The 15,566-nt window shown below is 31.2% G+C and overlaps 1 protein-coding gene across 2 annotated transcripts in view; it reads left to right on the top strand.

The window, feature by feature from the left end:
- Window positions 1-529: 529 nt before the first annotated feature.
- LOC145270443 (uncharacterized) overlaps window positions 530-15,566 on the top strand; it is a 106,227-nt gene continuing 91,190 nt past the window's right edge. For both annotated transcript variants that reach the window (XM_080126089.1, XM_080126084.1), the window contains exon 1: window positions 530-1,386. The gene's annotated coding sequence lies outside the window, so the exon portion shown is untranslated. The remainder of the gene's footprint in view (window positions 1,387-15,566) is intronic.

A 15,566-nucleotide genomic window follows, 5' to 3' on the forward strand; every position in this document is an offset into this window, starting at 1 on the left:
AATGCCAACTGGTTGTTTCCACCACATTTGACAGCAATGTGCACTAACTATAGACTGGGAACACCCCGTGTCTACAAGCGCCAAACACGGACTGTGGCTGGTTCTTTAATTTTGCACAGTTTACAGATTTTCTCAGTCTTCTCAACCCATTGGTAGGTCCATCAAACTCAGGTATCAAGCGAAAGTCAAATCTGTCCATATTTTTCTTTTTCTGTTTTTGAGGCACTGCTTATCAAGGGCCGAAATAGCTTATGATTAAATAACTCAAGTGTTATTTATTCTGTACTTCAAATCACCAATTTTTCGGTTAAATTCGACACTATTGTCAAAACTTCCGTAGGCAACTACCTTTCCAGCTAACTTCCACACGTCTGCCTAAGTAACATGTCTTCTCTCAACTTGCCTCATGCTCACTTCACGTCCGGTTTTATAGACCAGTCTCATTTACATAAACATTCACAGTCACGTGATTATTCACCATAAAACAAACTGTCTCGCCATGTTTTTTTTTTGTTTGTTTTTTTTTTTTCTTTTCTTCTCCACGACCGACCCTTTGAATCATGCACACGTGCTAGTCAAGTAAGGCACGCGTTTCCCTACATGCAGTGAGGGTGCCACAAATCCACAGTTTTGACGGTGATTATTATATTCTAGCGGTAACACCTTGCATGAATGAGGCACATGAGACCAAATCTATACGGTTAAAAAACAGCTGTGGTTAAGACCGAAAAAGGGCTGCTCAATGCTCTCTTTAGTTGTGTAATTCAAACCAACAGGAAGCAAGCTTTAGCGCCCTTGTTTAAAGGGTCGTAATTAATTAACTCTGCCTCAATATGTTGCAATAATGGCGATGTTGATATCTTCGTTAACGAAACGTATACATTTATTGTCAACACCCACCGGAAGTACAGAAAAGCAAACCTTACACAAGGTCAACTCTCTTCATTTGTTATAACCGCAATCTGCAAAAGCCCCCCCCCCCTTAACTCCATCTAAAAAAAAAGTAAACTTTAAAACTAATTCAAAATTTAAAACAAATAATTAGTATTCAAATTATATATAAAGCAGCAGTTTCTATTATTGTTTTCCCGCTATTTTTTTAAAAAGTAAAACTGGAGTTAATAAGAACTTCCGGCAAAATGAACTTCTGGTTAAAAATATTTCTATTTTTTATTTTTAAACTTCTCGATTTTAAAAATACTACTCGTATCTTTTTATAATACAAAAAATAATTTGTATTAATAAAAGCAGTTTTAATAGGAAAGAAATTGGCATATTTTTCCCCGAAGAAAACGATATTTGGCACAAAGAATAATAAAATACCAAGAATATGATTGTCCAACTTGAAAAGTAACAGACGATACGAAGTCAAAAAATTAATTGCAGGTAATATTACATAAAATTGAATCTTTTGTGGATTAAAACATCACGAATGTTTTGTTTTTTTTTTTGTTTTTTTTTAATTAAATACAAAATTCTACTCAAGATTATTATTATTTTTTAGTTTAAGAAATATTTTAATGTTGGCTCTGTCATTTTTCCCTGGAAATGGTTGAGCAATTTTTCAATTTTGATCAACTTCAAACAAAAACAATCGATTTAATTTAAATTCAATTTTTTTTTTTTTTTTTTTTTTTTACGATCATATTTCATAATTACGTCTAAGTACATCGGAAATTAAAAATAAATTTATTTTAAAATTTAAAATATTCAAAATATATTTTGAAATTCTTGTACAACATTTTTGTTAAGGTAACTCCTATTTCAGTCACGTAAATTATTTAGAATTAAAATGGATTTCTGTAGTCTTCCGATAAAAAGTTTTTTTTTTTATTTTTAAAAAATTATTATTGAACTTAAAGCATGTTTTAGTAAGAAATAATGAAAATATATATATCAACAAGTTTAATTGTATACGTAAAATTCCTACATGAAAATCATATTAGAAAAATATTGAGAAAGAGGGCTGGATATTCAATATAACTCAAGTTTATAACGAGAAAATTTTTAATTTAAATTCCTGGTTTGTAAATAATTGAATATTTATTATTTTGGTACTTATGCACTTTTTGAACCGTGCTGAAATCATAACGTTATTATTTAGAAAGCCATTCTTAACAAAAAGAGAGGAGGGTGTTTTATAACTATTCTTAACTTTCAACTAACAATTTAATAAGGCTAATGAATAAAAGATATCGTAAAACTTTAATTTAACTTGGGCCAAGATCGCAGTGTAGTATCTGTTCTGATACTACACTTGATCTTTTCTGTCTTCGGTCAGTGGGAAATAAATCCTTCATGACTGAGACAATTTATATTTTTGTTCCTATCCAAAATGCCCCTTTTGGGGGAGTGGGATTTCCCCACATTTAAAAAACAACCATGTGTCTAGCTCTGCCCTCGTGTGGAGGCCAGTAAATAGGAACAATTTAATAATAATAAAAAGACATCGTAAAACTTTAATTTAACTCGAAAAATACTATTTAAAAAAAAAAAAAAAAGCGCTGTTTAATAAAGCACCATTTTTTTTTTATTCACTGTTTGTTTTGGCATTTTTTTATGGACCAAAGTTTTCTTTCTTTGTACAGAATTTTGTTTTATTTTTTATTTTTTTTATAAGCCTATATTTTAGAAGGGGATCACTATATAAATTCAGCGTAAAGTGATCGCCCATTTTTTGAACACCAATTTGGGGAAATTTTTTGTAGAAAAAGAAAAAAGTGCAACTTTTTTTTTAGTTTATTTTTATATTTATATTTTGTTTTTATTTACATAGCTACAATTTGTACGGAGGGAGTAGTTACCAATCATTATTTTTTATTTTTGTTTTTTTTATTTTCTTGTAATTTTTTTTTATTTTTGCTCTCTATGCAGCAATGCAGCATTCAAGCCATATAATTAATTTTTCTTTTGGTTCAACAATTTCTGAAAAATAATGAATTTTACTCTTATAACATTACTAGCAGTTCAACCCAGCTGTGCTAGAGCCCTATGTACTGTTCATAACTTTATGTGCATATGTTAAAAAGTTTGACTCGTGTCCAGGTAACCTACGTCTAAAATTTCAAGTGTTTAGACCCAAACTTGGCAGAGGAGTTTGGTAGAGTCTGCAAGTGAGAGGAGTTTAAAATCTATCCTTAAAAAAAGGTTTCCTTTGAAAGATTTTCAAGTGATCATACATTTTTGATCAGGTGTGTGTGTATATATCTATATATTACTTCTCTATTAACACAGAATGAAGCAACTTCTTCATGAAGCACAGGAGACTTATTCGCCTGTACTGAGAGGGAGATTAGTGATCACCTGAATTCTTAAATATGTTTCAATAGCTTTATTAAAAAGTCATGTTTCAATTACTTTATTAAAAAGTCATGTTTCAATTACTTTATTAAAAAGTCATGTTTCAATTACTTTATTAAAAAGTCATGTTTCAATAGCTTTATTAAAAAGTCATTTTTCAATAGCTTTATTAAAAAGTCATTTTTCAATAGCTTTATTAAAAAGTCATGTTTCAATTACTTTATTAAAAAGTCATGTTTCAATTACTTTATTAAAAAGTCATGTTTCAATAGCTTTATTAAAAAGTCATGTTTCAATAGCTTTATTAAAAAGTCATGTTTCAATTGCTTTATTAAAACGTCATGTTTCAATAGCTTTATTAAAAAGTCATGTTTCAATTACTTTATTAAAAAGTCATGTTTCAATTACTTTATTAAAAAGTCATTTTTCAATAGCTTTATTAAAAAGTCATGTTTCAATAGCTTTATTAAAAAGTCATGTTTCAATTACTTTATTAAAAAGTCATGTTTCAATTGCTTTATTAAAAAGTCATGTTTCAATAGCTTTATTAAAAAGTCATGTTTCAATTACTTTATTAAAAAGTCATGTTTCAATTGCTTTATTAAAACGTCATGTTTCAATAGCTTTATTAAAAAGTCATGTTTCAATTACCTTATTAAAAAGTCATTTTTCAATTACTTTATTAAAAAGTCATTTTTCAATTACTTTATGAAAAAGTCATTTTTCAATTACTTTATTAAAAAGTCATGTTTCAATAGCTTTATTAAAAAGTCATGTTTCAATAGCTTTATTAAAAAGTCATGTTTCAATAGCTTTATTAAAAAGTCATGTTTCAATTACTTTATTAAAAAGTCATGTTTCAATTACTTTATTAAAAAGTCATTTTTCAATAGCTTTATTAAAAAGTCATGTTTCAATAGCTTTATTAAAAAGTCATGTTTCAATTACTTTATTAAAAAGTCATGTTTCAATTGCTTTATTAAAACGTCATGTTTCAATAGCTTTATTAAAAAGTCATGTTTCAATTACCTTATTAAAAAGTCATTTTTCAATTACTTTATTAAAAAGTCATTTTTCAATTACTTTATGAAAAAGTCATTTTTCAATTACTTTATTAAAAAGTCATGTTTCAATAGCTTTATTAAAAAGTCATGTTTCAATAGCTTTATTAAAAAGTCATGTTTCAATAGCTTTATTAAAAAGTCATGTTTCAATAGCTTTATTAAAAAGTCATGTTTCAATAGCTTTATTAAAAAGTCATGTTTCAATTACTTTATTAAAAAGTCATGTTTCAATTGCTTTATTAAAAAGTCATTTTTCAATTGCTTTATTAAAACGGCATGTTTCAATTGCTTTATTAAAACGGCATGTTTCAATTGCTTTATTAAAAAGTCATGTTTCAATTGCTTTATTAAAAAGTCATGTTTAAATTGCTTTATTAAAAAGTCATGTTTCAATTGCTTTATTAAAAAGTCATGTTTCAATTGCTTTATTAAAAAGTCATGTTTCAATTGCTTTATTAAAAAGTCATGTTTCAATTGCTTTATTAAAAAGTCATGTTTCAATTGCTTTATTAAAAAGTCATGTTTCAATTGCTTTATTAAAAAGTCATGTTTCAATTGCTTTATTAAAAAGTCATGTTTCAATTGCTTTATTAAAAAGTCATGTTTCAATTGCTTTATTAAAAAGTCATGTTTCAATTGCTTTATTAAAAAGTCATTTTTCAATTGCTTTATTAAAAAGTCATGTTTCAATTGCTTTATTAAAAAGTCATGTTTCAATTGCTTTATTAAAAAGTCATGTTTCAATAGCTTTATTAAAAAGTCATGTTTCAATAGCTTTATTAAAAAGTCATGTTTCAATTGCTTTATTAAAAAGTCATGTTTCAATAGCTTTATTAAAAAGTCATGTTTCAATAGCTTTATTAAAAAGTCATGTTTCAATTGCTTTATTAAAAAGTCATGTTTCAATAGCTTTATTAAAAAGTCATGTTTCAATAGCTTTATTAAAAAGTCATGTTTCAATTACTTTATTAAAAAGTCATGTTTCAATAGCTTTATTAAAAAGTCATTTTTCAATTGCTTTATTAAAACGGCATGTTTCAATTGCTTTATTAAAACGGCATGTTTCAATTGCTTTATTAAAACGGCATGTTTCAATTGCTTTATTAAAAAGTCATGTTTCAATTGCTTTATTAAAACGTCATGTTTCAATAGCTTTATTAAAAAGTCATGTTTCAATTACCTTATTAAAAAGTCATTTTTCAATTACTTTATTAAAAAGTCATTTTTCAATTACTTTATGAAAAAGTCATTTTTCAATTACTTTATTAAAAAGTCATGTTTCAATAGCTTTATTAAAAAGTCATGTTTCAATAGCTTTATTAAAAAGTCATGTTTCAATAGCTTTATTAAAAAGTCATGTTTCAATAGCTTTATTAAAAAGTCATGTTTCAATAGCTTTATTAAAAAGTCATGTTTCAATTACTTTATTAAAAAGTCATGTTTCAATTGCTTTATTAAAAAGTCATTTTTCAATTGCTTTATTAAAACGGCATGTTTCAATTGCTTTATTAAAACGGCATGTTTCAATTGCTTTATTAAAAAGTCATGTTTCAATTGCTTTATTAAAAAGTCATGTTTAAATTGCTTTATTAAAAAGTCATGTTTCAATTGCTTTATTAAAAAGTCATGTTTCAATTGCTTTATTAAAAAGTCATGTTTCAATTGCTTTATTAAAAAGTCATGTTTCAATTGCTTTATTAAAAAGTCATGTTTCAATTGCTTTATTAAAAAGTCATGTTTCAATTGCTTTATTAAAAAGTCATGTTTCAATTGCTTTATTAAAAAGTCATGTTTCAATTGCTTTATTAAAAAGTCATGTTTCAATTGCTTTATTAAAAAGTCATTTTTCAATTGCTTTATTAAAAAGTCATGTTTCAATTGCTTTATTAAAAAGTCATGTTTCAATTGCTTTATTAAAAAGTCATGTTTCAATAGCTTTATTAAAAAGTCATGTTTCAATAGCTTTATTAAAAAGTCATGTTTCAATTGCTTTATTAAAAAGTCATGTTTCAATAGCTTTATTAAAAAGTCATGTTTCAATAGCTTTATTAAAAAGTCATGTTTCAATTGCTTTATTAAAAAGTCATGTTTCAATAGCTTTATTAAAAAGTCATGTTTCAATAGCTTTATTAAAAAGTCATGTTTCAATAGCTTTATTAAAAAGTCATGTTTCAATTACTTTATTAAAAAGTCATGTTTCAATAGCTTTATTAAAAAGTCATTTTTCAATTGCTTTATTAAAACGGCATGTTTCAATTGCTTTATTAAAACGGCATGTTTCAATTGCTTTATTAAAAAGTCATGTTTCAATTGCTTTATTAAAGTCATGTTTCAATTGCTTTATTAAAAAGTCATGTTTCAATTGCTTTATTAAAAAGTCATGTTTCAATTGCTTTATTAAAAAGTCATGTTTCAATTGCTTTATTAAAAAGTCATGTTTCAATTGCTTTATTAAAAAGTCATGTTTCAATTGCTTTATTAAAAAGTCATGTTTCAATTGCTTTATTAAAAAGTCATGTTTCAATTGCTTTATTAAAAAGTCATGTTTCAATTACTTTATTAAAAAGTCATGTTTCAATAGCTTCATTAAAAAGTCATGTTTCAATAGCTTTATTAAAAAGTCATGTTTCAATTGCTTTATTAAAACGTCATGTTTCAATAGCTTTATTAAAAAGTCATGTTTCAATTACTTTATTAAAAAGTCATGTTTCAATAGCTTTATTAAAAAGTCATGTTTCAATTACTTTATTAAAAAGTCATGTTTCAATAGCTTTATTAAAAAGTCATGTTTCAATAGCTTTATTAAAAAGTCATGTTTCAATTACTTTATTAAAAAGTCATGTTTCAATTACTTTATTAAAAAGTCATGTTTCAATTACTTTATTAAAAAGTCATGTTTCAATAGCTTTATTAAAAAGTCATGTTTCAATTACTTTATTAAAAAGTCATGTTTCAATTGCTTTATTAAAACGTCATGTTTCAATAGCTTTATTAAAAAGTCATGTTTCAATTACCTTATTAAAAAGTCATTTTTCAATTACTTTATTAAAAAGTCATTTTTCAATTACTTTATTAAAAAGTCATGTTTCAATAGCTTTATTAAAAAGTCATGTTTCAATAGCTTTATTAAAAAGTCATGTTTCAATAGCTTTATTAAAAAGTCATGTTTCAATAGCTTTATTAAAAAGTCATTTTTCAATTGCTTTATTAAAACGGCATGTTTCAATTGCTTTATTAAAACGGCATGTTTCAATTGCTTTATTAAAAAGTCATGTTTCAATTGCTTTATTAAAAAGTCATGTTTCAATTGCTTTATTAAAAAGTCATGTTTCAATTGCTTTATTAAAAAGTCATGTTTCAATTGCTTTATTAAAAAGTCATGTTTCAATTGCTTTATTAAAAAGTCATGTTTCAATTGCTTTATTAAAAAGTCATGTTTCAATTGCTTTATTAAAAAGTCATGTTTCAATTGCTTTATTAAAAAGTCATGTTTCAATTACTTTATTAAAAAGTCATGTTTCAATAGCTTTATAGAAATCAACGTTTTAATAGCTTTATTAAAAAGTTTTGTGCTTTTTTTTTTTTTAAATAATGCATCATGCATTTAAAAAATTCTGCTGGCAAAACACCAAACAACTCGTTTTTTTTTTTGTCTACAGAATATATGTGCATATGGAAAGCTCAAGATCAACTAGTGTGCACCAAAAGCTGTTCCTCTTGTTTCCCCCATCTGCTGCGGTCTTTAAACTCTGATTGATTCAAAAGGGGGGAAAAAAACAATACTCAAAGCCTTTAAAAAAGCAAGTACAAAATAAGTTTAAAATTATGTAAAAAGTGACTTGCACACTATTCTGCACAAGTCCAAGAAATGAAAAAGAAATTGGTCAGGATTAGTTACTCACCTACCCAAATGCAAATACGTTTGTGGCTGATCTCCACCCCCTCAAAAAAAATTGGTTACTACATAATAACTAGCTATGTTCGATAACTTCTCCAAAATGAGGGCATAAGGCAAGTGTAGTTTCATATAAATCTCTATCTATCTATCTATCTATCTATCTATCTGATTGAGCTCCTTGCTCGGATCAATGTGACTCTCTCTCTCTCCAGATTTCCCTGTCTTCTATCAGCTTCTTTAGATCTTCAGGACCACAGTTGACAAAATGTGCAATTTGCTGGATGTTTCATGGATCTGAGTCGTCCATGCCGTGGAGTCCATAGCAATACATTTTTTCCAACTCTTGCTTGCTCCTCTGGCAGTGACCGGCAAATTGTAAGCTTCGCTCCTTAATGGTAGTAGATATGGCAGGTAGATTGTCAAAGTTTCTGCTTTGTGGGATGATCTTGCCAAGATATATATAACACTGTTTGTAGCATACGGGTGTACATGCCATCTAGCTTTCTTTCCAATTTTTTTGTGAGTGTCCAGGTTTAGCACTGTAGACAAGGACAGACTCTGCCACTGCTCTGAAGAACGGCCTTTTCAGTTCGTCAGTTAACTTAGAAGTCCATACTGACTTCAACTTATCCAATGCCGCCTATGCTTTTTTACGTGAGCTAAAAAAGTCTGCAAATGACATTGGTCTTTATGTTAATGTGGATAAGACAAAGTAAGTATAAATAATTTTATAAATAAAAAAAAAATACTCAAGCTGAGATCAAAACCTAAAGGCAGTGAGTCAAGCACGATAACCATTAGGCCAGCTTGACATGATCTATAAAAAGTGTTTTCAAACCTACGTATTGTTAACATAAGGAATCTATCATGGGAACTATTCACACATGCGCATTCATGAAACAGTTGACAAGCGGATAAAAATCCAATGATTCTCACGTACCAATTTTTCAATTTTGACAATCGATTAAAAGATTTTCCACATGTCTGAATACCATACATACCAAATTTCAAGTCTGTAGATAAAAAAGTTGAGTATATAGGTTAAGAAGTGTCCTCACACACATACACACACATTCTCATTTTATAGATATATAGACAAAATAGGAAATAGGGTTTTCAGTAGACATGGGATCAGAATTTGTTTCTTAACGCAGACAAAAGAGAGCTAAGGTTGGATTTTAATAAAAGTGTGGCAATGACTAACAAAATGTTGGAATAAGGAATGTAGATATATTAGAGTTGGTTTGCAGGTGCTTTGGAGGGTGGCTATGATTTTATGATGGTAGGAAGTTTTTTGTGACATTTTACGACAGTGTCCAGTTGATAACAGTTGAGCGTTTTTTGGTAGCATTTGACAACGAGTTTAGTTGCTAGTAAAACACCTGACGAAAGTTTCAATTTTGACACAGCTGAACAGATCGTTACTCATATACTTATACCATCCATTTTCGTTTAGATAAGTTTCAGAATTATTTTCATGTATAATATGTAAATATTTGATAATTATTAATCGTGTGGAAATTTCTTTAAAATGTTCTTTTATAGAAATTCAAATACGATTAATGGGGAAAACAGCTCACTATGCGCCCATGTGCTGACTAGCGCTCAGCTGACTAAAGTCAGTGCATTAACGAGTTTCGTGTGTATTCTTTTTTTTTTTACACAGTGATCACCACTTATGAAGGCCCGGAAGCCACTCAGGGATAAGGGTTATTGCAAGTACATTACGTTAGTGTGGAGATTTGATGAAGTGTTTACTTAAGAGGGCCGTTCATTAGGAATTTGTTAACGTTGGACTTGAAGACATCCAAGTTGTAGTCCGGTGGGAAGCAGGCAGACGGAACAGTTCCACAGGTGTGCAGTTCTAAGAAAGAAGCTTTGTTCATGGAATCTGCGTTTTGATTTAGGCACAGATATAGAGTGGGGGAAATTTTTCACAGTGGATTCAGCTAGACGGGTGTTTTTCGTGAAAGATTGGCGAGGGGGGACCAAAGATTGGAGTTCAGACGAGCACCTGCCATGGAAATAACGCTAAAACAAGGATAGGCTCGCAACGTCTCTTCTGTGGGAGAGAGGTTGCAGGGTAGAGAAAAAGGCATCCCCTACTAAGCCACAAAGTCTATTTTGTACTCTGTCAAGGCAGGATAGGCTGTTTTTAGCAGCTCCTGCACAGATATGGCAACAGTATTCCATCCTTGGACATGTATTCTCTTAAAAATAAAACCCCTTTTTCTGCTTTCAAAATGAAAGCAGAAAAATCAGTTTGACTTTTTATTCTGAGTTTTTCAATCTAAAAAAATTATTTTCAAGTTTTTAAAATTTGATTTCCAAACAATACTATTTTGTTGTTTTTAATGCTTTTAGTACACATGTACTAAAAGCATTAAAAAACAACAAAGTGTACTAAGTACATGCATTTCTGTTCTCATGCTATTTATAACTTTTTACTTGAACTTAAGGTAGAGTTGTGTTTTTTAGTGGTAAAAAAAACAAACATATAACAAATAAAAGGTACTTGTGCACTTATGCTACCATGCTGAAATAATGTTATTTAGAAAGCCATTCTTAACATGGTGAAGGAAGGGTGTTTTGTTAACTATTCTGTACTTTCACCTAACAATTAAATAAAAAAGATATTGTGAAACTTGAATTTATTTTTAACTCATTGTCAAGACCATTTTTTCAAATCTGTAAAACAAACCCGTTTTTTTTTTTAAACTGAGGATATCTAAATAATAATAATAATTAGGCGGTTCGATAAAGAATTTCATTGCGATGCATTTTGTAAATTTTTACCTTGTTTCTACCTTAACATTTTTCTTTAAAATCACTACCTTTTAAGGTTTTCGAGTATGCTAAAAACGAATATCGCATTGAAATTTTCTGCAAATAAGCAGCTTTTTGGATATTAAGCAATGTCACTTCTTACGTTATTGCTGGTGGCCATCTTGGTATGCACGTTTGTGCATAGTTTCTTGGGGTTGCATTTGTACACTTGCACGTACCAAGATGGCCACTAGCGATAACATAAATGACATTGCTTAATATCCAGAAAACAACTTATTTGCAAAAAATTTAAATGCGATGTTCGTTTTCAGTATACCCTGAAATATCTAAAAGTAATCATTTTAAATGTTAAGGTGGAAACAGGGTAAAAAATTATTGCTTTATTTCTTTGTTTACATGATTGAATTTTTAGTAAAACAACGGAATAGAAATGACAAAAAATACCATCAACTGGTGAATATATAGTTGTTTATCAGGATTCCTGGTATCCTGGTACTGTGAAAGTTATATTGAGGATTCATGTAGAGTACGATTTAGGGTTGCATCTTAGAAAATAAGGGTATATTTTGGGCCAGATAGAGAGAATTTACAAAACTGAAAATTGGACTAGTCCCAAAATGCATAAGTTCTGGTCGACTATAGGAATTTCCATCTTTTACAGAAATCCAAAATCTATATGAAAAATTTTCTTTGATTTATTTCTGAGATTAATTCATATCTACTCAATTTTTTTTTCTTTGAAGGGAGTAGTAAATACCGGCCATGAATGCTCTTTAGGCATTCAATGACTACACCCAAGATTAAGCTCTCCTTTGGTGAGGAGGCAAGAAAATGTCTATTCTCAATAAAGCTATATTTAAATACTACTATAATACTTAGTTTTGTTCATAAATAGACACCCACTGTATGATACCATGCGCCAGTTTAAAAAAAATTGAAATTTGTACATCTTAATTTATAATTCATGGCTTATGGTAAAGAGATACATCAGATTTGACTGCATCATCAGAAAAAGCACACAATTTTACATAAGACTGCCAAGTTTCATAAAAATAGCTTGAAAAATAAATAAATGGTGGCGAAATTACTGAATTTCTTGAAATGTTGAGGTCCATAATTTAGCCCACTTTTTCTAAAGAAAAATGTCCACGGAAAAGCCTAAGTTTTGGCACTTAAAATTCTCATAACTTTTGAACTACTTTGCATAATTTAAACGGTTTTAAGCATCTTTTACATAGCTCTTTTCACGCAAGTTGATAAAATAACCATTATCTTAAAAGAAAAAATCAACTTGCAATGCTAATATTATATTTCATTAAATAGATGTGTACAGTAAAAAAAAAAAAAATTTCCATTGCTTCCCCAGGGGCTCAAAAGAGGTCAAACATGCTCCAAAATGGCCAAAAATGACACATTTTGCTCCATAACTTTTAATCCATCCATTAGATTTTTCTGAAACGTGGCCAAAATATGGAGCCCATTGTTCTTAATATAAAATCAGTATGGGTGATCCTGGCAAAATTCTGGTTTGTGTCCCTGGGGACTTTTAGTGTTAAAATCGAAGCGCATGTTCCCATGCGGAAATTTTATAGTAAGCCCCACTCTCCCCAATGGTTTACGTCGACTTGTGCAACTGCCATTACTCAAAAGCAGCATGCATACCGTAGGTTTAACCGACATAAGTCCAGTTCAAACAGAGTGAAGTATATAGAAGCTAGAAATAACGTTAAGAAAGAAATAGCGACAGCTAAGAGAGAATTTACGGAAACCACTAAAAAGCGCATCGAAGCACAAAAACTAGGAACTCGAGACTTCTGGAAAATCTACAACAGTGTAGTAAATAATGGGCAATCAACAATTCCCCCACTAACCAACAATCACGAGGTTGTCTCCTCAGCAACCGACAAGGCTAACATGCTTGCCAGTCGGTTTGCCTCAAACTCAACACTGGACCCTTCCAACCACCCCCTACCTGACTTTCCTATGCGGACAGACGCCACACTAGACGATCTGAAAACCACCCCTGCTCAGGTGCATGCTATCATAAAAAACCTTGACACCTCAAAAGCATGTGGACCCGATCTTATCCCAGCTGTGCTATTAAAAAAGTGCTCAGCCGAAGTAGCTCCAGTTCTCTCCAAACTCTACAACAAATGTCTTAATGAAGCTTGCTTTCCGGGCTGTTGGAAAACTGCTTCTGTTGTACCAGTATTCAAGAATTCTGGCGAAAGGACAGACCCATCAAATTATCGCCCCATTAGCCTCCTCCCACTTTTTGCCAAAATATTTGAGACCATAATTAACCATGCTCTAGTCCATCATCTTACAGATGCTAAACTACTGACTGACAAACAATATGGATTTAGACAAGCCCGTTCCACAGCAGACATCCTCACCGTGATCTCTGAACGTATATACCAATCACTGGACAAAGCGGGGGAAGGCAGAGCGGTAGCTCTAGATATATCTAAGGCTTTTGACAGGGTATGGCATGAGGGTCTCCTCAGGAAGATTAGATCTTACGGTATCACTGGTAGAATACTTAACATAATTAAATCCTTCTTAGATAAGAGAAAAATCCAGGTAGTCCTCGACGGTCGCACATCTAAACAATATGATATAAATGCGGGAGTGCCCCAGGGTTCTATCCTTGGACCTCTATTGTTCCTGATGTTCATAAATGACCTCCCCGACAACATTGCCTCTGAGATGGGTATATATGCTGATGACACTACACTCTATGGCAGACACGACAGGAAGACGAATGAACACATTTCTAAAGAAATGGCAGAAACACTAGAGGAAGACCTCCAATCTGTAGTGGAATGGGGACAAAAGTGGTTGGTCGCGTTCAATGCTGCCAAGACTAAACTAGTTTCATTCAATAATTACAAGAAACCCTCTCTACCACCAATAGCAATGGCCAACGACTCTTTATCTGAGAGTCCATCTTTCAAACTCCTTGGCCTAACGTTCACAGGAAACATGAGTTGGAACAATTACATTGAAGGCATTGCCAGGGCCGCTGCAAGAAAGGTAGGCTCTCTCTACCGTGCTAGAAAACTACTAACACCCGAAAGTATCCTGTACCTCTATAAGGCCACCATTCGCCCATGTATGGAGTATTGCTGCCACATCTGGGCTGGTGCATCTGCTACTAGTCTCTCGCTCCTTGACAAGGTTCAAAAGAGAGTCGCAAATCTGATAGGCCCTGAACTGGCATCTAAGCTTCAGCCTCTGTCCCATCGACGAAATGTTGCATCCCTCTGCCTGTTCTACAAGTATTTTAGTGGTGAATGCTCTGATGAACTGCAATCACTTGTGCCCCCACGACGCGAGCACCCTCGACAAACCCGACAGGCTACTAGATCCCACCCCCACACTGTAGAGGTCCCTAGATGTAAAAGATCTTTTTACTCCAATAGTTTCTTCCCCAGAACCGCAAGACTCTGGAATTCCATTCCAGGTCCCTGCTTCCCCAACAGTACTGACGTGCAGAAGTTCAAGTGTAACGTGAACCGACACCTTGCTGCCCAAATCCCTACATAGTACCCCAGTAGTTGTTGCCTCTGATAGTAGCCCCCTACACCAAAGTGGCAATTTGCCTTGTTTGGGGTGAAAATGTAATTAAAAAAAAAAAAAAAAAAAAAAAAACACCCCTTTTTGTGTCTCTTTTTTCATATTTCTCAACAAAAACTTAATATGTCTGATTATATAGTGGTTTCACACAGTGGTCAATTCAAATATACATGTGTTAAGGCATGAAACTGCACCATTATCCATTTACACTGGGATCAGCATCCTCAGGGTTTCAAAAGAGGTAAAAAAATGCTCCAAAATGGCCAAAAATGATACTTTGCCTCATAGCATTAGATCATGACCACTGAGATATAGAAGGAGACCGGGGTACATGAACGAGTGATGTCATTTCTAAAGCGACATGTAGGTAAAAGCTGCCTGTGTTCAACCATGTGGCCATGCTAGCAGGCATAAAAAATATTTTTCGTTTTGTTAAAGAATGGCTATGGAGAAAAAATAATTCTCCATTTGGATAATTATATAATTGCACATTGACAGGGATAATTTTATCTAACAAAATATAGCAGTAAGCTGTTTTTGAATTTTTCTCAGATATCTATTGTAGAAAGTCAAATATTTCATTTTATTTATTTAAACTGCAAAACAAACAATTTTGATATGGAAATATTTTCAGTCTGTTCTTTTAATAATAAATACAAATTTTCATTGAGTATTTCCAATATTTTAAAGCATTGTTATATAGCATATCTGTGAGGTTACAATCAGGATTCAGTTCTAGGGTTCGGGAAAGAGTGAGTCACTCGCTCGACAACAGCACGTTTCTGCCCTCTTCTTTTCCAATCGACCACACCTGGCCTCTCGCCATCAATGTCTCACTGCACAATCTGAACGCCAGCAACACGAAATACTTTTCAAGAGATGTTCATGGCTCTTTTCTTTTTGTGTTCCTTCCAGGGAATTTTTCTCGACTTTTATAT

Source organism: Euprymna scolopes, chromosome 4 (genome assembly GCF_053919585.1).
Source record: "Euprymna scolopes isolate OS-2025 chromosome 4, ASM5391958v1, whole genome shotgun sequence".
Lineage (NCBI taxonomy): Eukaryota > Metazoa > Mollusca > Cephalopoda > Sepiida > Sepiolidae > Euprymna > Euprymna scolopes.